Source organism: Ochotona curzoniae, unplaced genomic scaffold (assembly GCF_017591425.1).
Source record: "Ochotona curzoniae isolate NIBS_2020 unplaced genomic scaffold, NIBS_Ocur_1.0 contig_4501, whole genome shotgun sequence".
Taxonomy (NCBI): Eukaryota; Metazoa; Chordata; class Mammalia; order Lagomorpha; family Ochotonidae; genus Ochotona; species Ochotona curzoniae.
Window position 1 is genome coordinate 16,727,290 of NW_024466307.1, and position 24,220 is coordinate 16,751,509.

Consider the following 24,220-nt stretch of genomic DNA (forward strand, 5'->3'; position numbering starts at 1 on the left):
ACAGAGCCAACACAACACAATTTCACCCAGTCAGATACTATTTTTTAAGTACAACAAATAGTAGCACTTACTATGTCTCCTTAGTACAACAACCTATGTTAAATTCTGGGATGGACAAAAAGGTGAATAAATACTTGGCTGTCATTAAGAAATAAATAATTCAGAAGGGAGATGAGGCACAGCCATGAGCAGCAGAGCGAGGGAAACGGAGATGCAGCTGTGGGTGGGCTATGTCAGGAGACAGGAAGAGTCCAGCCTGGCTCGAGGTGGCATCCACAGCAGACGACAGACAGAAGTGGAAGACGAGACTAAGTACATGGAGGTCTGTGGCAGAGAGGGTCCCAGTGGACCTGATCCTGGTCACAACTACAATCCTGATGTCAACCTGGCATGTTTCCCCTGCCCTGCTTCTGCACCTCTGGGCTGCTCACCATCTACTTAAGAGCATGTTTGCAAGGAGTGGTCACTCCTGAGGGCAAAATACACACAAAATACTTAGTTTTATTGGAAAAGTCAGATTGACAGAGAGAAAGAGAGATAGAAAGATCTACATGTGCTGGTTCACTTCCCCAAGTGGCTGCAACGGCCATAGCTGAGCTGATCCGAAGCCAGGAGCCAAGAGTCAGGGACTTGCATTTTGAACCTCTGATATTCCTTCCCTTCATCACAGCTTAAAACACAAGTGCTCCCCATGGATGAAACTGTGTTTGAACAGAACTTTATTAGGGAAAAATGGATACGGAGATCTGAACTGAGGCTGGCTGAGAAAAATATTATCCTTGATTACTCCTTCACTGGGTCATATAGCTAACATCATGATATAATGAGACAGGCGTGGGGCCCTTCCTAGAATGGTAACTTAATGAGGAGAATTTCACATATTTTTTAGGTGAGGAAAAGACACAGAAAAGGCAAAGCGGAACTCTGAGCAGGGATGTGCAGAACATATTTGCGTACATTGTTCTCCACTTACAGCCAGATAGCTCCCCTCGCCTAGGTTTTAACTGGTTTGCAGATAATACATAAACATATTCTCTTTCATTTGCAAACTGAAAGCTTAAAAGGATATTTGCACTTTACAGCACATCAGGGCCTACTTTGTAGGATTAGAGTGTGGAGCTATCAATATTGACCTTATCTGTACCAAAGACTGTTATATTAGGATGTCAAGGAAATGTACCAGGTTCATATAAAAACAAATCCTTCAACATTCAATAATCCAACTAGGCAGCCGGGACTTTGTTTTATAATCCTTTCTTTCAGTGCTTTGTTGAGTATCATACACGACAATGAACCTGCAGTAAAAACAACACTGATATTTTAAAATTACACCTTCCTCTGCTGAGAACCAGAGGGAGAAAGGCACACATTTGCTAAAGGTGCTGCCTGGATACACTTCATTTATGCAGATTTCGGGTTAATTGATAGGACACACAGACAAGGGTTCTACAAACCATTTTACTGAGCATACATCCTGATTATAATGTCATGTAAAGAAATGAAGTGCAATCTGTCTTCGTGTCACATTTAATAGATTTCTAGTAAATAGCTCACAAGTGCTCGTTCTAACAGGTGATGAATTATATTAATGTCCTGTTGTACTTTCATAATTAAGGGTCTGGCAGCATTTCCATTATAATCAAGCCTTAAGGTAGGGAACAAAAGGAGTGGCTTCCATGTTTCCTGGCCCAGAATCAAGGGTTGCTCCCAAGCCCCCCTGCTCCTTAGGGTCTTGGCAGCCTGGGGTGGGGGTGGTGGGGAGAAGGTGGGAAAGAATACATCTTTGAGGCCAGTCCCGGAGAAACACCTGAGAGGTTGGCTAAGTTTTTATTTAGTGTGCATTTCTATCCAGGCACTTCCTATCTTTTCCTGGCTTGCTGGCCCTTTCAACCAGCCTCTGCTCTCCCTTCTTTCCTATTCTGTCACAGAAGACCTATTCTCTTTCATCTGCGCTGGACCCGATGACATTGCTTTGATGTCACTTCCTTCGCCAGAGAGGCTGCAGCTCTGCTCTTTCCTCCGGATGAAACCTGGGTGCCCTTGTGTTGGAACAGCACAGCTGCCAGTGCTCTCTATCTTCTGAATAACAATGAACAAACTTTGTCAACAAAAAGTCAAACTAAAAAGTCAAACTAAAAGTCGTAAAGGGAGAGGGAAATGTGGTTGATTGGCAATGTCTCCCTATAAAGGAGACATGAATTTACCAGTAAATTCAGGGGATAAAGCCAGAGCGTCTGCAGTCCATCCCAAGAGACCACTTCCAACTGTAAGGATTGTGGAACATCTGAGCCGGCAAGCAGAGGGGGGCCGAGTCCCGGCAGGACTGGAAATTGGCACCTCACTGTGTTCCCTGAGCCATTCTGGGTGGATGCCTCATGCTCTGCCGGCATCCCACTAACACACCAGAAATGGAAATGGAAGAGGCTGGGCAAGGCAGGAAATAGCAGAAGTTTTGGGAGAGGCAGGAGGTAGACGAGAGAAGGACACGACGGAAAGCAGGTGGGAAGTAGGCTCTGGCTTACGTTAACTTGTTTCCAACCAGCAAAACAAATGTGGGTTCATACAAGAAGAAACACAGGGCAGTCCACTCTGCCCCTCTCAATTAAGTGCTTTGTGATAACTTCTTTGCCATTTCCTCACCCCTTCTGATTTCTCTTGCAGCAGAGTTTGTTTGGGGAGCCAGCAGAGCCTTGTGGGGTCAGCCAGGTCATTTGAGTTCTTAGCTCCTCACAAGCCAGTTCTATCACACTGGGTAAGCTTACACTGATGCAGATCTTAAGAGGGTTAAGTTTGGACATTAAAAACACTTTCGAAGAGTTATAATCCCATTTCCATTCCCCTAAAAACCTTTCGAGCTATTAAATTCTATAAATTTAATTATGCTGTATGTTACGTACAGCATAAATAACACTTAATCCTCATTTTTGCAGAATTGATTCGCAATAAATTAGTCTTAACAAGTGAGTGTATACAGTTGGGATGACAGTACTAACAAAGGTGATATCCTCTGGCAGATGAGGTCCCAGTCACAGCATCCAGGAAGCCTGTGAGTCGCTGGGACTTACTTGCAGTACAACACACTACACTCCTTGCTCAAACTCAAGCACAACTCTGTTTCTTGAAACCAAAACAGCTTGCCATAACTGAATCAAAGTCAAATGAAACTTTAGAAAATGGTTATCATACACCTATACTCCTACTGGTTTTGCATTAGAACTACCCAGCCATAAAGGAGAAAATATAATTTATTACAGTTTTAAGATAGATAAAAGATGTTTGAAGGTTCTAATTCACTTCAAAACACAGTAAGGATACTGTGCATAGAATTTTCCTTGTGCATTTTTGGGCAACAGGACATGTGCTTTGGTTGCTGAAGTTGCAATATACTTTTATAGAACAAAAGCATCGCAGCAACCTTTCCTAGAAAATCAGAATGAATTAGTATGTTGTATACGGTAACCTACTATGTCATCATGCCAAAAGTTTGACCAATTCCTTTTCATGGAAGTTTGAAAATGTCAGGTTCATTTTTAAACCCATGGCTAGTTTCATCCACTTTAAACCAAAAGTGACAAAACAGGAATTGACTGGGGGGAAAATTCTGCAGTCCGTTGTTCTTAATATTTGATAATCCATGTGAAACAGGTTTACCAAAAACTACTGTGACAGACCAAAGATGACAGATAAACTCCTGTGACCAAATTAATTGGAAATAGATGCCTCAGTCTTGTGATCCTCTTTCAGTTTTTGAAAGAATTCTATGCACCTTCAGAGCATATCTCGTCGAAGGGTGATTAGTCCTTGCACTGCTGGCATCAGGCGGATATGGCATGCAGCCAAGGGTCTCAAGAGAAAGTTCAGTGGAGTGGTGCAAACTGTGGAACTATTCCAGGATCACCTTGGAGAACATTCTGGCTTTTCTGCTGAAGCCTTGTCAGAGTTTGGTATCTATTCTCTCTGTGTCTATGATGTGTATTATCAGGCTGCCCTAAATGTGGACCCTCATACACTGGTCTCTTATTTTCTTCACTTTTGCTATGGCACTCAGAAACATATTTCTCAAGGCATTTTATCAGGCCATCTGTATGCACATTTCTTTTTCCAACATTATTATGATTTATATGTCAACATGATCTCACACTAAACTATGCCGACTAATTCCAGAGGGAACTGTTAATGTTTTCCATTTTTCTGAATAACCTAACACCATCTAAGCATAAATGGTCAACAAGCTATGTATTTGCAGCTAGTTAAAGAAGATTGTTAAATACTGAATAGGGGGGAAAATACAGTGTAAGTGACAAAGTATCATTTAAATTGGTATTTTAAAAAACTGGATTTTCTTCATAATTATTCAGTGGATGAAAAGAGAACAGCAAAGAGAAAAAAAATGAAGAAAACTGAGCTGGCTACTGGTCATTGCTGAAGCCAGACATTTTACAAAGGAGCCTCATTATAGCTCTTTGAAGAGACTTTTGTAAGTTTGAAAAGTTTCACGATCAAAAATATTTCAAAACATAAAACCTAGCAATGTTAGAAAGTTATATTACCTAATGTGCTTGAAATAAATTTATTTTTCCTGGCTTGAGTAATCTACTGTCTTATCAATACTGAATCGACTCTACAAGTAACCATAATAAATTTAGGAGATTAAAAAAAAACCTCTGTAGCTGGAGTAAATATTCCAATGTCTAACACAGACAGGTGTCTGCCTCATCAAACCACTCAAAACAACAATACCGAAAAAAAAAAAAGCTGAAATAAACAATTACGCTAACAGAAACACTTTGTTAACATGGTTTACCACCCATGAACTCTTGCCTAAATATCTGAATTTTTCTTCAGGGAAAGGAGACAAGAGGTTCAACAGGTGGATCAGAGCCTGCAGAGCTTCGGCCAGGTCCTGTTCATCTGCCTGCCTGTCGCACAACCCGAAAACAAAGCTTCTGTTGAGGGGCACCTTTTTCTACTGCTTTTAAACTAAGATTAATTTACAACCAACATGTCCAAAGCCAAGAAATTTAGTGCTACTCGGCATATATCAAATAGATTCTGTGTAGGGTCTAGGAAAACTAGAAAATAACTTGTGAATGACCTCAGAATTGAATAGCAGCTCTGGTTAGGCTAAACAAGGAATACATCTATGCTTCCCAGTATTTTAACAATAGAACACGTTCATAGTGCTTGATTTAACACGGCACATATTAGATAAGACCGAATAATGATGATAACTAAAAGGATTATATTTATATTTCTTGGAACCTTCTGTCTAAATATGTGTTAAAATATTGTTACATTTAACGTTTATATGTTTGAAAATACACAAAAATTTTAACAATGATAACTTTCACACTCACAAATTATTGCAATAATATCATTAAGTATTTCTAATGAGTCAGGGTCATTTTTAATGTATTTCTTCCTTATTTAAAAACTTTAAAAATAAGGATCAAGTGACAAAAAAATATTTTAAGTTCTCTTCTTAAAATATCCTATATGTGACGCAGCTACAACAGCCTGAATTCTGCCACTAATCTGAAACCATGTAATTCTATATCCAGGAGTCTTGAAATAGATCACCACTTTGTTCTAGTTGCAAAAAACAGATCAGTAGTACGGGAGTTCACTGCTTAACATGTTCCCTCCACTTTTGTATTTTAAAAAGTTTTTCAATGATTTCTCTTGAAGATGTTATACAGGGTGCTAATACTTTCATAAGCACAATCAACACCTTTGGAGAACACTGAAAAATCGATGGGGATTGAATATGCTGCTACAAGTAGAATTTTGTAAGTAGTTTCTAAATAGCAGTGATATTATTGTGAAGGACAAAATAAATGATTCTGTGAAAACTGGAACAATGGTTCTTAAAGAACATTTACTACACATGAATGGAACATCAAGCACCCAAAGAGCAAGCTCTATTAATAATGCATCACATTTGAGTGTTTAGTTTTTAAACATGAACAACTTCCTTAAATGGATTAAAACAATGAAATGATTCATCAAGATATGGTAATGCATTTGAAGCTTTTGATCCATTAATTAAAAAGAAAAATGAAAACCAACAGGTGGCCGATGCTGTTTAGCTTCCCGCAGGTAACTGCCCATCTTGGAATTTAACCACCCATGCTAAATGCTTTCATAGACTGCAATGAAATGAGACAAAGAAAGAATCTTGGGGCAGGAAGCCACGTCAAGCTCATACCTGAGAGTGAAGAGGATAAATCCAAATGCCACCTTCACTTCAGGCCTCTTTGCTCACATGGGCATTTTCATCAGAACATTTTAATAAGTGAGTATGTAAGAGTTTATGGGATTTCAAGGTCCAGTAACAAAGGCACAGTACAACTTTTCAAATGAAGAAGAATATGAACTTTGTTAAGTTCCTCGCCATGGTTCTCCCTTTGGAACTGGTCTTACGCTTCTATTAAAAAAAAAAAATCTACCCCAGTGGGCTCCAGGACTAACTGCTGTGGTTCTTTCCGCTCCTCCCTGTTAACCCTTTGCCATAACTCTAAGAAGGAGGATCTGTATTGCAGAAAGGTAACTGGTCAATGTGTTCTAGGGGTGAAACATTGAGAAGAAAGAGTTTTGCTTTCTCTGACGTGGGGCGGCTTTCCTTCGGAACTCTGCTGTGACAGAAGGGTGAGGTCACTTGAATCTCTGCTTAGCACCTTCCCTTCCATCCCATTCCCTTTAGCCTGGTGGACAGAACAAGAGCTCCTGATACATAGACAAGGCCAGAAGGTGCAGAGAAGTGTAGCTCTTCCCCCCAGCAGGCTCACTCATTCAAAGATTGGTATTTAAAGACAGAGACCTATTTGGTCCTTATGCCAAGACAAAAGCAAGTGTGTGTGTGTGTGTCTATGTGTGGGTGTGAATTAGAGTTTTATGATAGGTTCTGGAATTCAATATGGTCAATCACTTATCAGTGTAATAATTATTCAGTGAGTAGTTATTAAAGGAGAAAACTTGGAAGCTAGTTACCATAAATCTGAATTCTAGATCCATCAGTTAAGAACTGAGGCAGTTTCTGTGCCTTAATTTTCTCATCTGTAAAACTGAAACAATGATAAGTAGTATTCTTAATTATTAGCAGACTATTAATAATAACCTCCAAGTGAGTTTGCTTTGAAAATTCATAAAGCTGACAAATGTGACATTGTTAAAATAGCACTGGTACAGAGCAGGTACTCAATGTACATTAGTTATTATTAACAGTAATTCAAACAGGCAGTCAGACTTCCACACCTCTGGCCCTAGTACAATGCATTCCTGCTGAGCAGTTTATTACAAAATTGGATGCAATGCCTGTACTTCACAACAAAGAACAGCTGCTGTTGTCACTAGCAGCAGATGCTACCCGAGCTTTTACTCTGAATAACCCACAGCCCTGGCTAAGGACCCAAACAGAATCTTGGGGTCACATCCTAACTGCTGACAATGCCAAGGAGTAGTGGTCACTAAAGTCACATCCAGTGGCAGTGAACACACCTCATTCACATGGGTGGATTCATATTACTTCAGCCTCAATCCTCCCAAGTTCATGGGAAGTGCTGGAACTGAGGACGACAGCAAAGAAAGGGTACTGCTTGTGTTAGAACACTCTGGAAACCTGGAGAGAGGCAAGGAACAAATCAGCTTCTCCAAACCAGAGTTGTTTGAAGATACTCCTTTCCAGAGGCACATCTATAAAATGTCTCCTACTTTTTCCATTTCCTGGATTGCTATGATGTCAAGGATTGCCTAGGGAAGGTCATCTTTGTTGAGACAGATTGAAGAGAGTGCCCCAAAGAAGGATTGGTGAGTGGTGGCTGGAGTTGTACACAAGGAACCCAGCTGCAGATGCAAACGTAGAGAGGCTAACACTGATGGCCAGCTGGGCAGCAGCATCAAGACGGAAACAGTCGTGTAGGGATCGGGTCAAAACGACCAAGTCAGATCACTCTGCTGGCACCTGCAGAAAAGTGCAGGGAATCGCAGTTCTGAAGCTGGACAACTATGTGGACTGAAGGATGGAAACATTCAGTGTTCAGTGGATAGGAAAGCTAGCTTCCCTAGGGCTCCCTTAGGGCTCCCCTAGAGCTCAGTGAGGGCCCCCGTAGGGCTCTGTGAGTTCTGGGGCGACAGAGAACATGCTGAGGGAAGCAGCACCATCAGGAGCGGAGGCCTGCACGGGGGAGGCCAACATGCCTAGAAAGCTCCCTGTGTTTTCTCCTGTTTCTTTTTCTTTCTTATTCTTTTTTTTTTTTAAGGGAAGGACAATCTGCATTAGTTTCTTTTAAATAGAAGAGTATTGTCCCATACTCCTAAATCAGACTTCTCTACTGTACTTCACTCTCCAGTACAGAGTGAATCCCCCCTAATACATACAGTATACATAATGCTGGTTTGGGAGCATGGGAGGGAAGATGGTGTAGCCTTCACCTAATCACTGTACTTTTAAGCAGACTGGGCTGCAGCACAGAGAAAACGGGGCTGCCTTTGCTGTGGCCAGTTTGTAGACAGGCTGTGTTCATCCTTCCTTTGATATCTAGCATTATTTGTCCAGGGAAGGAAAAAAAAAACAGTACTGCAAGCTTTATCTGTTGTTTTATAATATCCATTCATCGCCTTGGAGATGAGGGGTCAACTTACTTTATGTTCAGTGGTGTGCTGTATGAAACAGACTTAACATATCTAAACATATCATTCCATTGCTTAAGGCAAAGAGATTTAATCACAAAATTAAAAAAAAATAAAGTCTAGCTGCTAATGACAATACTACAATTTCTTTCACATGAAGAAATAAACATATACACGTTTATGTATATACATATATGAAATATCTGTACATATAAAATGAATTTTAAAGATATAAAATAAGATCAGATAGACGATCATGTACTGCTGGAATTCTCCATATACCTAACAAGAACAAGGTATAAACAAACTGCCTAATTATACAGCTTAATAATCAATAGTCAGGCTAGGATGGAACTAACTTTGTACTATGGATGGACAACCTGTCACCAACAAAAGATCTCCAACATGAGAAATGCAGTGTTAAATACATCGCCAAGCAAAGCATTTCAATGTGTCATATCAGAAAAGAATCCTGTCTCCTTGAGGCTGGAACTAGAATCAGAAAGCTGTTGGCCTTGAGAAGTGTGCATAAATAAAGCCATTGACTTATCCAACTGTGATACTGTTATTTTGATATTAAAAACCTTGACATTGTGAAGCAAACTTTCTGGTTAAATAGGAAAATTTACTTCAAGCCTAAGTACGTCTTGGGCCATGGTCATCATGGAAAATGTCAAACATAAACAAAACTAGAAAAATCAGGAATAATAACTTCCATGTATCTGTCCTTAGCTTCAACAACCAACCCAAAGCCAAATTTACTTCATATACATTCTAGTTACTCCCCGCTCTCTAACGGGCACAATGACCAGCCGGTTAAATGCGTGCCAAAGAGCATGGCAGCATTCTAGCGGGCCACTTCACCACAGCGTTCTCCAAAGGAATCCTTGCATTGTTGGTTTTCTTTTTTAAGGCACATGCCCTGCACTTTGCTCATGCCTAAACATATGTCTTTTGTGATTTCAGGATTTTTTTATACCCACGTGGGAACAGGGTGTTGAGGGAGAGTCTGTTGGATTGGCCTGGCAGGATGATGAGAGATCCATGGGGATTTTGGAGGTGTGATTTGTGACCCCACTAAATAGATAATCAAGTAAGAAATTATAGATACACAGACTTGCTGAAGTCCCACATATGGATATGTTCTAAGCAAAGCCACTAAATACATGTAGTTTATCTGACGTTTCTCATAGAACGTGAGAGCTCAATGCCAGTACTGAGGCTTCCACTTTCATATACGCTGATGAAGCAGCAGACAGCCGAGGCAATACCTTATGTATCTAAAAGCCTAAATAGGAACATTTCTTATCTTTTCCTTAAAATATTTAATCTATTAGAGTTCTTTGTTAGTGTTCTCCATTTTGTACTGACTTTCTATAATTGTAAAGTTTATTTTGAAAAGCATGATTATATATGCATTGTCATTATTCTTCAGGAATTTCTCCATTAAACCGCCTTCCCGTATCATGGTGTGGACCCGAGTAATTAAGCCATGGCTGTACTGAAAGAAGATGGCAAAACCCACCTAATGTTAGAGCCAGCCAGCCAGGGATAGATCCCAGCCTCTACCAGGATGGACTAAGATCCTCAAAAACATGTGTTTCCCTCAGAGTGGCCTAGATAGGGAATATAATTTTTTTTTAGAATTATTTTAGACCACTTCAAAATTATATTCATGGCAAATTCTGCATATTTTAAAATAAACATTAAAGGTAATAATTGTGTATCATTAATACAGAAGGCTGGGGAAGGATAGTAACACACATGTGTATATATGTACATGCTCAGCACAGAAAAAGAAAAAAGAAAAAAGAAAAAACAGCCTTCAGGTGAGGCTCTCAGGTACACAGCAAAAGGAGCTAATCCCATCTGCATCTTCATGCTTCCTAAATATCAAGTAGAGGACTTGACATGTTACAGATATTGAATCAACATTTGCTGGCTATTAAATGAATGGATAAATGGAGATGCAGGATCTTTTCTTAGTGAAGCTGTACCTACACACCACAGTCTAGTTGAGGAAACCAAACAGCATACAAATTATGAATAAGCAGCAACATGATAATGAAAGCCAAGACAAGGTGGGTAGAAACCAAGTAACTGCCCCAAACCAAAAAAGGAACAGCTTGGAATTAGAAGTTATGTAAATGAGCCTTAGAATCAGGTAGATTTGGGTGTACATTTCAGCAGAATAATCTTGGGCAAGTTATTTTACTTTATAGGTTTTAGTTTCCCTATCCGTAAAAGGCTTTCTCCCTTTCATATGTGTTGTCAGCATCTGTATTTTCCATAAATCAAACCACACAGGAGGCATACATACATGAATAATGGTAACAATAATAACAACATTATCACAGTGGCAACTGCCAGTGTGGTGTAACCAGAAGCTCTGGCCCATATCACTGAAGCTTCAGCAGGCAAGGCAGGTAACAAAAAGACGTGATTATTCTTAGTGCTGGAAAACGCAGACAGGTTCCTCCTAGCAGCATTACTAACACAAGAGTCTGCTTACAGCTGTACACAAATCACCTTCCTGTCTGTTTCAGAAACTCCACGAAGGAAAATCAACTCCTATTTAGATGGGACACTCAGAAGTAGTAGTAGAGTCTTACAAATAATAATAAGACATATTTGATTACTGCTAAAATTTAACAATATACTTGATGGAAAAATAAATTTCATATATACTATGCTCACATAGAAATGTTATTTTCAATGTTTTATTACGATTGATATAGCATGATCTCGAGACAATAAAATCTCATTAGATTTTAAGCTGCTTGCAGCTACCTGCATGATGATTCAGCGCATTATGCTAAGTGACTGGTTAAAAGCATTTAAATCAATCTGATATTCTTGAAGTTTTCTGTGAGTGAAAATAACATCCATTTAAAAAGATCTTGCAAAAATAATTTGGTTAAAAAAGGAAATAATGTCATAATAAATTATTTTGATGTTTTGGCGAGTGAGGCAAACAACAAAGGCCCTTGAATTGCAAGTACTCACAGGTGACAGTGAGCTACTTAAATCCTCCTGTGCTCACATTTCCCTCGGACTCATGATATTATGAAAGAGCTGTACACACATTGACTCAAGCAGTTTGCAAACAGAAATCCTCAAAGCATTAAATACTGCGCTGCAAAATACGCCACCTCTAAGCTATGTGTCACACAAAGGCTACAGGTGGAAAAATCATTCTCACGTGTGGCAGTAGGCTTGGCAACATTTCTATCTGTATCTGTGTCTAGATACAAAACCACTGCAGCTGCTGACTAGTTGTGATCTAATTTAGGGAAAGAAGACAAACAGAAACTAATAAGGATGGTATTTTGGGATGCTTTAAAGGAAAAATGCGTGAGAAGAAACCAGTCTACAAAATGGAAAATCATTGTTAATTAAATGATGCCATCATTATTTTTATTGCCCTTGTAATAACCAAAGTCAAATTTTAGATGGCTGAATTTGACTATTTTAGTAAATTAAAAGTGCACTTCTTTCAAATTAAGTATGTCTTTTGAGAAGCTCACTTTCAAGGCGTTACTTTGTGTGTGTGTGTGCATGTGTATCTTCAGTTAATACTTGTGGAGTTCTAGATTGTGACATCCTCACGGCTCCTGATGCAGGTGAACAGCCCATGGACACAAACCCCTTTGAAACCTGCAGATAAAGGCCAAGCAGGAGCTCGCAACTGAGACCCATGAGCCACGGTGCACGAGAACCAGCAAAACCAAAAAACAAACAGGCAAAAACCACAAAAATAAAACAACAGAGATCAAAGAGTAAAATCCCAAAGGACTTCTGGTTTTAGACTAAAAGCCACAAATTTATCAAAAACATTCATCTATTTCATAAAAAGGAGATTGAAAACATAGCAAAAATGAGCTACTACAAAAAAAACAAAAAGAAAAAAATAGCAGATTTGGCAAAAAGACTTATAATTTTTAGAAAGTGCAAACAGAATTTCGATGAAACAGCTTACAGAGCTGTAAACTGGAAGGTTGGTCAGAAGATGGCATGCTTTGGAGCACAGGCATGGATAATACAAAAGAGGAGATTGTCCCCATGAGTGCTACCAACGGGGGAAAGACAATGTTTGAGAAAACTATGACTGAAACTTTGCCCAAACTTATTTTAAAAAGCGAGTTCTCAAGTCTAACAGGCTTCACAAATAAATCAAAAGAAATACCTTAGGATATCACAGAATAACTTAAGAACACTAAAATAAAAAGATATTACCAACAGATGATTGGCAGTTCTCTCAATACTATGCAAGCCTGAAGACAATGGAATGAAATCTCAAAATACTGAAAAACACATTCTAATTTCTAGTATTATATTTTCAATATACATAGGATAACTATTATTTAAGAATCTAGATAAATTGAAATACGGATATTGATAAGATTATGTGTGATAATCTCACATTTCACATAGTGAACACAATTTGGCCTATTTTTGAATAAACTTAAAAATGTTATTCTAGATCCCAGCGCAGTAGCTTAACAGCAAAACTCCCCTTTTTGCATGTACCGGGGTCCCATATGAGCACCAGTTCTAATCCCAGCAACCCTACTTCCCATCCAGTTCCCTGCTTGTGGCCTGAGAAAGCAGAAGAGGACAGCCCAAGACCTTGGGACCCTGCACCCATATGTGAGACTGGGCAGAACCTCCTGTCTCCTGGTTTTGGATGGACTCAACTTTAGCCATTGCAGGCACTTGCAGAGTGAATCACCAGATAGAAGATCTTCTTCTCTGTCTCTCCTCCTCTCTGTATATCTGCTTGTGTAATAAAAATAAACAAATCTTTTTTAAAAAGGTTATTCTATTGAAACAATGAGGTAAGGATTTATCCATGTCCATATGTAAAAAAAGAAAAAGTTAATTGACTGATGAGTTGTGGCTGTTATGTTGTGGATTTTAATTGGTCGGGATGATATTCTGCCAGCTCTGCCTTCAGACCAGAGATGATCTCCCCAAGAAACCATTGAGTTTATCTGGACAATAAGATGCTGGACTCTACACTTACAATGAAAGAATCTTGACTGAATTTGAACTGTATTACTGCACCGAGGTGGAGGAATCCACCAAGGGGGAAGGGTTTGTGGAGGGGTTGGGGGAATCCCAGAGCCTATGAAAGTGTCACATAATGCAATATAATTAATAATTAAAAACCCAAAACTTGCCTGGCACATGTCATCAGGAAGCTATGTAAGGGCAGTGGGGGAATAAGGAAGAACATGCTACAGTGAAAAGCTAAGTGCCCAGCCAGAGAAAGAGGGCAACTGAGATCTCATCTGGAGGGTAAGGAGTGTTGGTTTTCTCCTCTATAAAAACGAGGGCTTTGGAAGGATCAATACTTTCTAATTGCTTCTCTAGCTTTAAATGTAGAAGCTATTGAGCTCAGTCATACAGGAGGCTGGTAAGGTTTCAGCCATCCACAATATCTGAACCAATAAGCTAACTAGGAAACAGCTCCAGACATAATGTGTAGCACATAATATCATACACCCCAGCAATATCTTCTCACTGATACTTGAGTTAGCTGGGGAGTTTGCAATCCCAGTTCCTCATTACCCAACCACAGGAGACTGGACAATAGAAATATTTGCTTTCAGCATTTGCAAAACCAATAGCTTATATTCCAGAAACATGCTATGCTGATGAGGGGACAGTAGGTGCCGGTCTCCTGGCCCTCTCAACAGGAACAAAGCAGATTTCTACAACAGCAAATATTCAATGACATCTTCGTAAGAAATTTTTCTTCCCTCTCTTTCACTGTGCTATTTGGAGACCAAATTGATATATAATAGGCACAAGCAATATTGTTAACAATTTTGCTGGCTGGTATTAGCTAGGATTTTAAAAAATTATTATTCCTCATGCAAAAATAAAATAGAAATCTGAAGATGCTTGTTTCCCTGGATACATCTGGACTGTGTGTGAGATTTCAGAGTCGCAGGGGAGGCCAGGACCAGCTCGTCCATCTTGGCCCAAAGCCTGGAGCAGAAGGTTCAGCAACAGCACTGCCATCCTGCCACACGCTTACCTCTTCTCGTTCAATTTTAGGAAGATAACATCTTGCTTCTTGGAAAAAAAGCGAAAGGCACTGGGAAGGAGAAGCAAGAAATACGGTGTGGATGGAGGTTAAATATCTGCCACGTAACAAATATAGAATCATTATAATATTTAAGGTCAAATCTGAAGCTGGTTTTCAAAAAACCTTTGGTGTATAAACAGCTACAAAATCATTTTCCCCTTTTTGAATGAGTTATTTGATTTCTGGTTAACTTTCCAGATCTGTTCCTCCGATCATTCCCCCACCTGATTGGACGCAGAGTACAATACGATGTGTAGAGTACAATAATGACCCCAGTCAGTAGATAGCAGGTCTACTTTGAGAAAACTGTAAATAAGTACCTGATGGGGCACAAGCGCTTTAGCTTCTGGAGATTAGCCATTCCTGTGGACTTCACACTCCCGGGGATGCTGGAAGACATGTCTACTGATTGTTCCAAGAGACAGCAGCTCTTGCGAATCTGAGGTTACTAAGCCAGGGACGCCTGCACCCGCTCTGCTTTCCTTTCGCCTGAGCCTTCACTTGGGAGGGGAGAGTCACCTCTGCGCTGCTGAGGAAGGCTCCACGACGGGGGCTCGAGGATGCTGCTCCTGGCCAGCTGGGGGCTCCTGCTTTTCATCCCTTTGCCTACACTGTGCCAGAGATGACCTACTTCGGCTAAACGCCTAGATGTCATTTGAGCCCAACAAAACTCCATGACATGCAAGTCGCTTCTGTACTTAATTTTTTTAAATTTTGTTTGGTTTTAGTTCTACATATAATCCAGGATAAACAACATTATTACTAAATTCATTAAAATCCATTTAAATAACATGAATTCTAAAATATCTAGAAAGTTCCCTGTGGCTGTTTTTTGGCAAGTGTACTGCAAAGTAGAAAAAAAGACAAAAAGGGAACCAGTGAAGTGGCTGAATTGACCTGGCTTGTTAACAGAGATGCTGAGAGACGAGGCATCAAGGGCAGCTAAGTTTTGGTTGGATAATGGTAGCATTATTTCTCAGTCAGGCAAGACCAGCAGAGGTTAAGAAGAATTAAATGAAAAACAGCGAGAATAAACAGCCTTCGACTTTGCACCTAAACCCACTGAAGAGGAAGTACTTAAAGAAGCTGCTGCAGAGAAAATCATGAGAATTCAGATCACCCAGTTGTATAAGCAGTTCCATACAGAACCTCTTTTACGGGAAAGCAGGGATGAGTGGAGAAGAAGCAGGATGGACAGGACAGAGTTTTAAATGTGCAGCACATCATGTGTTAAATTGAAACCAACCCCAAAGTTCAACTTTCCTCACTGTTCAAGGAGAAAATCCTTTACTATGTACTTCAGGATAAAAGATTTGCAACTATATGGTGCTTGAGAAATATGCTATTGCTGTAATTTAACTCACTGTATGTGGGCTTCAAGATGCACAGTGGCATTCCAAACCAACTTTTACAGAAAATTGCATGGAATTTTCAAGACATCAGGAGCGTTCTTAAAAGTTATGCAGAGAAAACGGATTTTTGATAGTTATGAATTACATTTAGTGCCGCCAGATTGCAGGGAACGCTCTTTTTGCCTCAGTATGGTTAGAATTACTGTTGACAGAGTTTTAATTTGGAAGAATATAGGTCACTGAATTTTCATTCACTGTGTAAGTACTACAACGGGCAGAAAGTGAGCTTTGTTAGTCAAGTCCAATCTTGGCCCCAGAGTCCATCTTTTCTGTGGTAGTTGGGAGTTGAGTATGTGTTAGTGAGAATAATTTGGCTCTCAGTCAGTCAATCAGTGGCCTGAACATGCACAGTGAGAAACCTGCTTGGCACAGAACAGAAGCTCGGTTCAGAGAATACTAAATGCATTTGTGGGAAAGACTCGAGGCCATACAAATCATACATTACAATCACAAGCCAGAAGAGATTCGATCCTTCCTAGCAGGTTGTAGATTTAGACAGATTTGTAATAGTTCAAAAATACACTGCACAGCTCCACAGTCTAATTCTACAATTTTCAGCCAGTTTCCTAAAGTTGAAAAAGAGAGAGAATTAAATATTTGTAGAGCCCACTACATGTAAAAAAAAAAAAGTCTTAAAGAGCCCTGCTATATACCAGAAAATCTTGAGAAATTATCAGAGCTGGCTTCTCATTTAAATGCGGTGTCTTAAAACAACTAATCTGAAAGTATATGATATGACAGCTATTAAAATAAAACTATTTTCTTGAATAAAAATTTAAGAATTATATTTATATATTTTAGTGGTTTTTTTTTCCTCATAAATCTGAGAAAGTAAAATAGATTTTGAATCAACAGTGTACCTAGCCAAAAAGACAAAGTCTGAGTGCCATGAGAGCAGCAGGATAGTAAGAGCAAGGCTGTACTTTTCCACATGGTTCATGCCTGTGACATGCTGCGGGTTTCTCTTGGGGTCTGCACGGCTCAGGGATCTGTCTTTAAGGTTCCCCATCTCCAGAGCCCCCCACACAATGAGGACCGTGATGGATTATGCCGAGGTGCGAGGCGTGTATCTGGATGCCTTCCCTGGATTTCCTCTCGTTCCAAACTACTGTGAAAGCAAAACAATGCGGAGGAGATTTTGGGCAGAGTATGTGTGCATGGGGAGTAGGGGACTGGGCTTAAAAATAATATATTTCACAAGCTTAATCATTATTTACATTAGGAAGTTTTGCAAACCCAAAGCTGTGACAACAAAGGAGCCACAAATCATGTGCAAATTCCACTCACTCCCTTCTCAGTTACTTAAAATTTTATCAGAATCCAATCGAGTGAAAAAAAAAAAACAAATCACAGAATCTATTCTACTTTATAATTGTTTAGAAAGTAGATGGTTTGCAAACCTTGGTTGTAAGGTGTGTTATAATAATGGCAAAGTTGAAAACGAATGCTTTACAGCATTTCACCCAATTTGTTATGTAAACCAGAGCAGACGGTATGATACTCAAAAAAAGCCAAGTACATTTGCCTCAACATAAAATAAGACTGATTGAATTTCAAACTTCATTTATTTTGTAGAGCTGAAATTTTAAGTACCTTACTGCTGTTCAAAACCTGCAACATGATCTTCTTTTTAATAGTCAGATGTACATATACGTACACCATCATTTCATGTATGTATTAATACAATGCTTGTGTATGTTTTTCTTACTTGGTTAATGGTAATTAGTTATCATAGGACAGAAATAATTTTCAATTTGAAGCATGTTGTCTGCAGCATGTTCAGGAACTGTCAGCCTGGGTGACAGTGCCTTGGCTATGAACTATATACCCCCACGTGCTCTGGCACATTAGAGCAATATCTCTGCATTTGGAGCTTCTGAAGTCAAGTTCCAGAGGTTGACTTCAGAGATCTTGCAAATCCAATAGTACAAGAAATCCTTTACTGGAGGAAATCAAATCAAGCAAAACTGCTTTCTTGGAGAAGGTCCTGGAGCCATATGTGAGGAAAGAGATAGCAGAAAGAGGAAAAAATGGAAAATCTAAACTAAGAAACACAAGCAAAATATTAAAAATACACAAGTATCAATTATGAAACAGCATCTACTTTGGTTTTCTATACTATCTTTTCTCCCTTTTGCAAGAATTATTTATCACATGAAATCATTTTCTTAATAAATGTGTATTTTATTAGTACCAACCTAGTTTTATTAGTATTAACCTAGAAAACCAGAATAAATATGTAAATATGTAAATATATATGTATATATATATAGTCCCTATTTTGTATATATAAAAGCAGGGCGAGTCTTCTTTTGTTTATTCACTATTTTTAGCTTAGTCTTCTCTGCCTGTACTCAGTCACTGTCACTGCAAGCCAAGACACTTGCAGTGCCACGCAGTGCTCACGGTGGCACAGGTTAGATCAGCCACACCAACTCGACACAATTGTTCCACAAGTTGAAAAGTTCAAGCTATTTATTTAATGTCATGCACGTAAACCCAGGAAAAGAAACACACTTGACAGACAAATTCTACCTGATGAGTCTGAAACCCAAGGCAATGAGTCAGGATAAGGATTAAAATGAACTGTTTAAGTTAAAAGTAATTTTGATTTACTTAATTAGGCAAGTGAATTCAGAAAATGGTCTTTTTGCCTTAAGAGAAAGTCTGATTTCACATCTATCCTGTGGTGAAATCATCTGTGTGGTTTTCTTACAGGCAAAGACATTAAACGGAATGAATATTAACCTGTGATTTTACAGATCCTAAGATGGGCATATGGGATTTGACAGCATAGGAAGGATGTATCTTCCACCTTGACTGAGAACACTGTTCATGTGGTTCCAAGGAGGTCTACCAATTTGCTGCCCTAGAGCAGATCATGCTGACCAATCTCATCCTGATCTACACAGTTGAGGGAGAAGTTTAATTACAGCAGTGTTTTTCAAACTCCAGGTTTCGCTAGTAACTCAGGAAATCAATTAAATCAAAGTCCAGGGAGAACTTGTCATGCAAAATACATTTTAACTGTAGGCTAAAGAAGCTTGAAAGACCCTGAATGAAAGTATTTGAAGACCATATATTTTGAATATTAATATTTTTTTTCATTTATTTCCAAATGTCTAGCCCCACAACTTCCAGTTTCTACACTTACTTTAAACAAATGCAGAAAAAAATGGGACACACACAAAAGCATACAGCAACTCCTAGGAATGGAGAGAGGCGCTAAAATGGAAAGCTGCTTCCCTTCCCAAGAGCCTACACTAACTTGTTGGAAAACAGAAAACACGGCCAGGGGGAGAAAAAGTGTAGGATACAGGAAAGTAAGTTTCTAGGATAGTGGGACTCTGGGATGCGTCTGTTTTCAAATCCACGGGGCCTGATTTTGCTGAGCTGTTAGATGAACATTGGCCCTGCACGGGGTATGTGCGCGTATGTGTGTATATATATAAATACATATAATCACAGTCTGGGAACAACTCTAATACAGTGTGTAAAGCAGGTACGCCCGTATCAGAGCACTGGTTTGAGTCCATATGGCTCTGCTTCTGATCCAGTTTCCTGCTTATGCTCCTGGACAGGCAGTGGAACATTCAGAAGATGAGGGGCGCTGAGAACAGAGGGAATAGAGATCAAGTGCCAACTCCCAGCAAAGGGGAGCTCAGTTCTGACTTTTCACAAAACCTTCATGGAGATTTGTTCCTAGGAAAAGAGAAGTAATGGAGAACTAAAGATGACATCACAGACTGAGAACTTTGGGGTCCTTGCTTAAAGAAGGAATCGGGGAACAACTGCTTATATTTTTGAAAATGACCCAATTATGTATCTCAGAAACTACATGCACTAAACTGCTATGAAATTATCTTATTTGGTATTATGTAAAATTGTTTAAAATGCCCATTTGAATGAAGCAATAATTTCTATATGAGAAGCATGGTCATCTACAATAAAGAAATTTTACTTCTAGTTTTGCCAATTAAACGAACCCTGTCTGGGTTCAATGCTCTCATCTATTAAAAAGAAGAAACAGTATTTACAGTTCCTTCACGAATGTGTTATACTAACCTTAAAAAGGAATGCCAAAAAACATTTTACCTCTTGAAGCATTATGTACTATTTTGGAAATTGTCAACAAAATATTTGTTGAATGTTTCAATACATGTTGAGTATCAAGCAAAGCCTCTATCTTTCAGCTTGGGAGCATTTAATCATAACATGCAATTTATGTTTGATGTCTGCATAGCAAAGTTCCAGTGAATAAGCACACTAAACCTATTAAGTTCTAGAACAATATAATTAGCTCTCATGGGACAGTTCCTTTGTGACATTGTGTTTGTGGGTTTTTTACTTTATTTTTTTAATACACAGAGAGCCAAACATGGCAGTCTTGGAGTCATTTGTAGTCTTAAGCTTGGAAAACTAAATATCCCACAAAACTTTCTAGTAATCAACACTTCTAAAGTAAACACTGACCTATGGGCGATTATACCACACTGACTGAATACTGAGTCTACAATATGAACTAAGCCTTTCCTGGCCTCCACTTCCACACCTGTCCATTTGAATATGAACAGTACCTATTTACACTGGGATGTTCACAGAATTACATAAGTAATTAATATCTATGAAAAATGTCCCCTAAATTTTATCCTGCCACCATCACTAATATTGTGATGAAAGTCTACATTTGATGTATTTCCAACTGAACTGGATATTTGACTAGCAGTTTTAATTCAAAGTAATGTTGCCTTTTATATAAATATATGTTAAGTGAAGTTGTTGCCATGGGAATAGTGAATAAGACAGGAAAAGTTGCGACAAGAATTGGAACTTACCCTGAATTTTCAACGAGAATATTTTCATAAGGTTTCTACAAAATTTGCCCGTGTGCGCACGTAATCACTTTGGATGATTTCTGTTCTTTCTTTAGATTAACCGACGCACACAAGCTCAACCATTCAGACACCTGTTCTTGCTCTGAGTCTTTCCCAGGACTGAACGACCTCACATGCCCTCCCTCCTTTCTGTCCTGCCATGTCTCCTCTTGCACCAACCCTTCCCCAGTTATTGTAGACTAGGACAGCAGTATGCCCTCAACTGAGCCCTTCTCTTTCATGGTGCTTTTTTTTTTATTTTGTTTTGTTTTTTGATGCCATCATGTTGGGTGATGTGTTACAAAAGTTGCTGTGAAGTGTTTCTTCTTTCTCAGCCCAGAGGTCCCTACTTCTTATCCATCACAATGCTTCATATACCACCCAGTCAGCAGAATACACACACACACACACTGAAGATTCCACTGAATGAAACAAAAAAAAAAAAAAAATCACAACCAGCCCAGGAGAAACTCCAGGATGAGAAAGGAACGCACCGAGTACATACATCATGCTTCTACCTTTCGACACCCTCCCCAAGGGATCACTGCTGCTTGACTAGCTCTTTAAGTATCGGGAGGTCATTCACTACATAGAAACTGAAAATTTACCACAGCTGCAAGTATCGTGCTCATTCTCCCTTCAGTTACTGTTAGAGATCATGGATAGAGTACTGATGATGATCTATAACATTTCTATATTTATCGGCATACTCAGTGGTACTAAGATGAAGGATGGCAACCCTTGAAAATGACTTTTCCATGTTGTTAGGGCAAATTTTTGGCACCTTTGGTATAAGACTAATGTCAGAAAGCAGCTGTTTCAGAAATACTGAAAGTACCTGAGGAAAGGAGAGCTAGAAAATCAATATTTCAGTTACTTGTGAAATTAAGGTGAAAATATACTACTTAGTTACAGAAAGCTATTTTGAAGCAAAACATGTATGTAATGGAAGGTAGAGGGAGGGGAGGGTTAGGCATGCAGAAATAAGGTTAAGTATCAGAATGTTGTTTTTAAAATACCTATTAAGCACTATACACTATATATTTCATGTATATAACTAGAATCTTTGAATTGGTTAAGGTATTTATCCCTTGAAGAAATTATTTGAAAAGTCCTTCTCAATATATATGACACCTTATTATTCCCAGACATGGTGAAAATTATTGTCATTGTTGAGCATCTTATGCAAGATCCCGTACGTATATTAAGCCTTGGAATGATTTGGAAAAAGGGTGGTCTTTGCCTTTAAATAAAAAGTTATTTTTAAAAGCTTAGCACAGAGAACACACACAAAAAGAACACTGAAACTTACTAAGTACAATATCAGTAATATAGATCAAGTAGTAGGGAACTCCATGAATAAAATGAGGAATGAGAGGTAGAGAGAAATACCTTTTAAGATGGACATATAAACAAGGGAAATTTGCAACAATAGAAGATTTTGCAATTTAGTACTATTTTGTAAGAAACAATAAAAGCTATCTATATTTAAATAAAAGAGTGGAGAGAGAGAGCCTGAGTAATCAACAGTAAACAATAAGACATCCTTTTTGACTTGCAAATGCATTTTCTAAAGTTCTTCTCTGTCACTTTATAACTATTAGAGTTATTCCTGCTGACAAAAGGAGTTGAATTTTACCCAGCAATTTTGGAGCAGCTTGAAACACAATTTGAAAATGAAACAAAGCATAAAAGGAGAAAACCGAGAATTCCATTTGAAATGGGACATCATCTTATGAACACATATCTAATAACACAAAAAGTAAGATGATGGAGGAAAGAGCAAAAATTATTTTTTGGTGAAAGACTTTTTTTTTCTTGAATAATTTATCAGTATTCATTTGGCAAGAAAAGAGAATCATTCTTGAAACTGGCATGAGCCAGAATGTGTTTGGGGATTTCCTTTGTTTCTTGGGTGTGCTTACCTTGATAATGTAACCCAGATCCCAATCTGGGTTAACTAACAGCTAAAGCATCCCAAGAAGAGGAAGAGAAGGCACAGCCTATTAATCTTTCAACAGTATTAGAAGGTCAGCTAAGCTGGGGTGAGGTACGGGTCACACCAAAAGGAAGATTAATGTCACCAGGACACTCCCTGTCATTCTTCTTGCTCTCTGGAAGGAGATAAATTCCCTTTTTCTCCTTCTTCTTCTTTTTTTTTTTTAAATGAGCAGGGTATTTCTGACACTGAATCCCACCAAAATGCAAGCTGCGGGAATGTGGAAATAACAGCCCCATGCAGGTAGCACAGGGCCCAGCAGGTAACAGCTGCTTGCATATGTCTGCTTGCTTGCTTTCTTCTATTTGAAAGGTGGAGTGAGAGATATTGACTCTCCATATTGATTCACTGCCCCAATGCCAGCAGCCTGGAACTCGGGCTGGGTCTACCACACGGGTGGTAGGAACCCAAGGAGGATTTGGGTTGTTTCTCACTGTTTTTCTCAGTCCCTTTAGCAGAGACGGGAATCAGAAGCAGAAGAGCTAAAACTCACATATGGAATGCTGGCATTATAAGGGGGTGGCTTAAGCACAACAGTGGCACCAACATCCATATTCTTTACAGTCTGTCCCATGGAACTTCAACTGAAATGACATCGCTGACACTCTGGGCACCATGATCCCCCTGACATGGGAAGCCTTGTACTGAGCATGATCTGAAAGCTTTGTGGGGGGTCTGGTGGTTGTGTTTCCTATCAGGTAGAGAAGCACTGTGCCCTAGGAGAGGCAAGGCAGCCTGGGACCTGCAGTGGAGCAGGCCAGCCTGTGGGCAGTGATGACCTTGAAGGTCACCGGCGGGCCAATCTCAGTAGCTGTTTTTTACATTTCTATTTCTTTTTTTTTTTGATTTATTTAGTTTTTATTGGAAAGGCAGACATATATATAGAGAGAGAGGAGGAGAGACAGAAATATGCTCCATCCAATGATTCACTCCCTAAGTGACTGCAACGGCTGGTGCTGTGTCAATCTGAAGCCAGGAGCCAGGAGCTCTACTGCGTCTCCACGCGGGTGCAGGGTTCCAAGGCCGTGGGCTGTCCTTGACTGTTTTTCCAGGGCACAAGCAGAGGGCTGAATGAGAAGTAGAGCTGCCGGGATTAGAACAGATATCCATATAGGATCCTGGCATGCTCAAGGAGAGGACTTAAGCCACTAGACCATGGCGCCAGGCCCTACATTTCTATTTTACTAAAGGTTATTTGACAACTTGAGAA

At 39.3% G+C, this 24,220-nt stretch overlaps 1 protein-coding gene and 1 long non-coding RNA gene across 2 annotated transcripts in view; both read right to left on the reverse strand.

Moving 5' to 3' along the window:
- Positions 1-24,220, reverse strand: part of FBXL17 (F-box and leucine rich repeat protein 17) — a 409,923-nt gene that overhangs the window by 112,962 nt on the left and 272,741 nt on the right. The gene's annotated exons all lie outside the window — the stretch shown is intronic.
- On the reverse strand, positions 5,245-22,794 carry LOC121160360. Its single transcript, XR_005884535.1, has 3 exons — positions 16,288-22,794; positions 8,637-8,639; positions 5,245-5,254 (listed from the first exon to the last, which is right to left on the reverse strand). It is a non-coding gene; the product is annotated as an uncharacterized LOC121160360 (long non-coding RNA).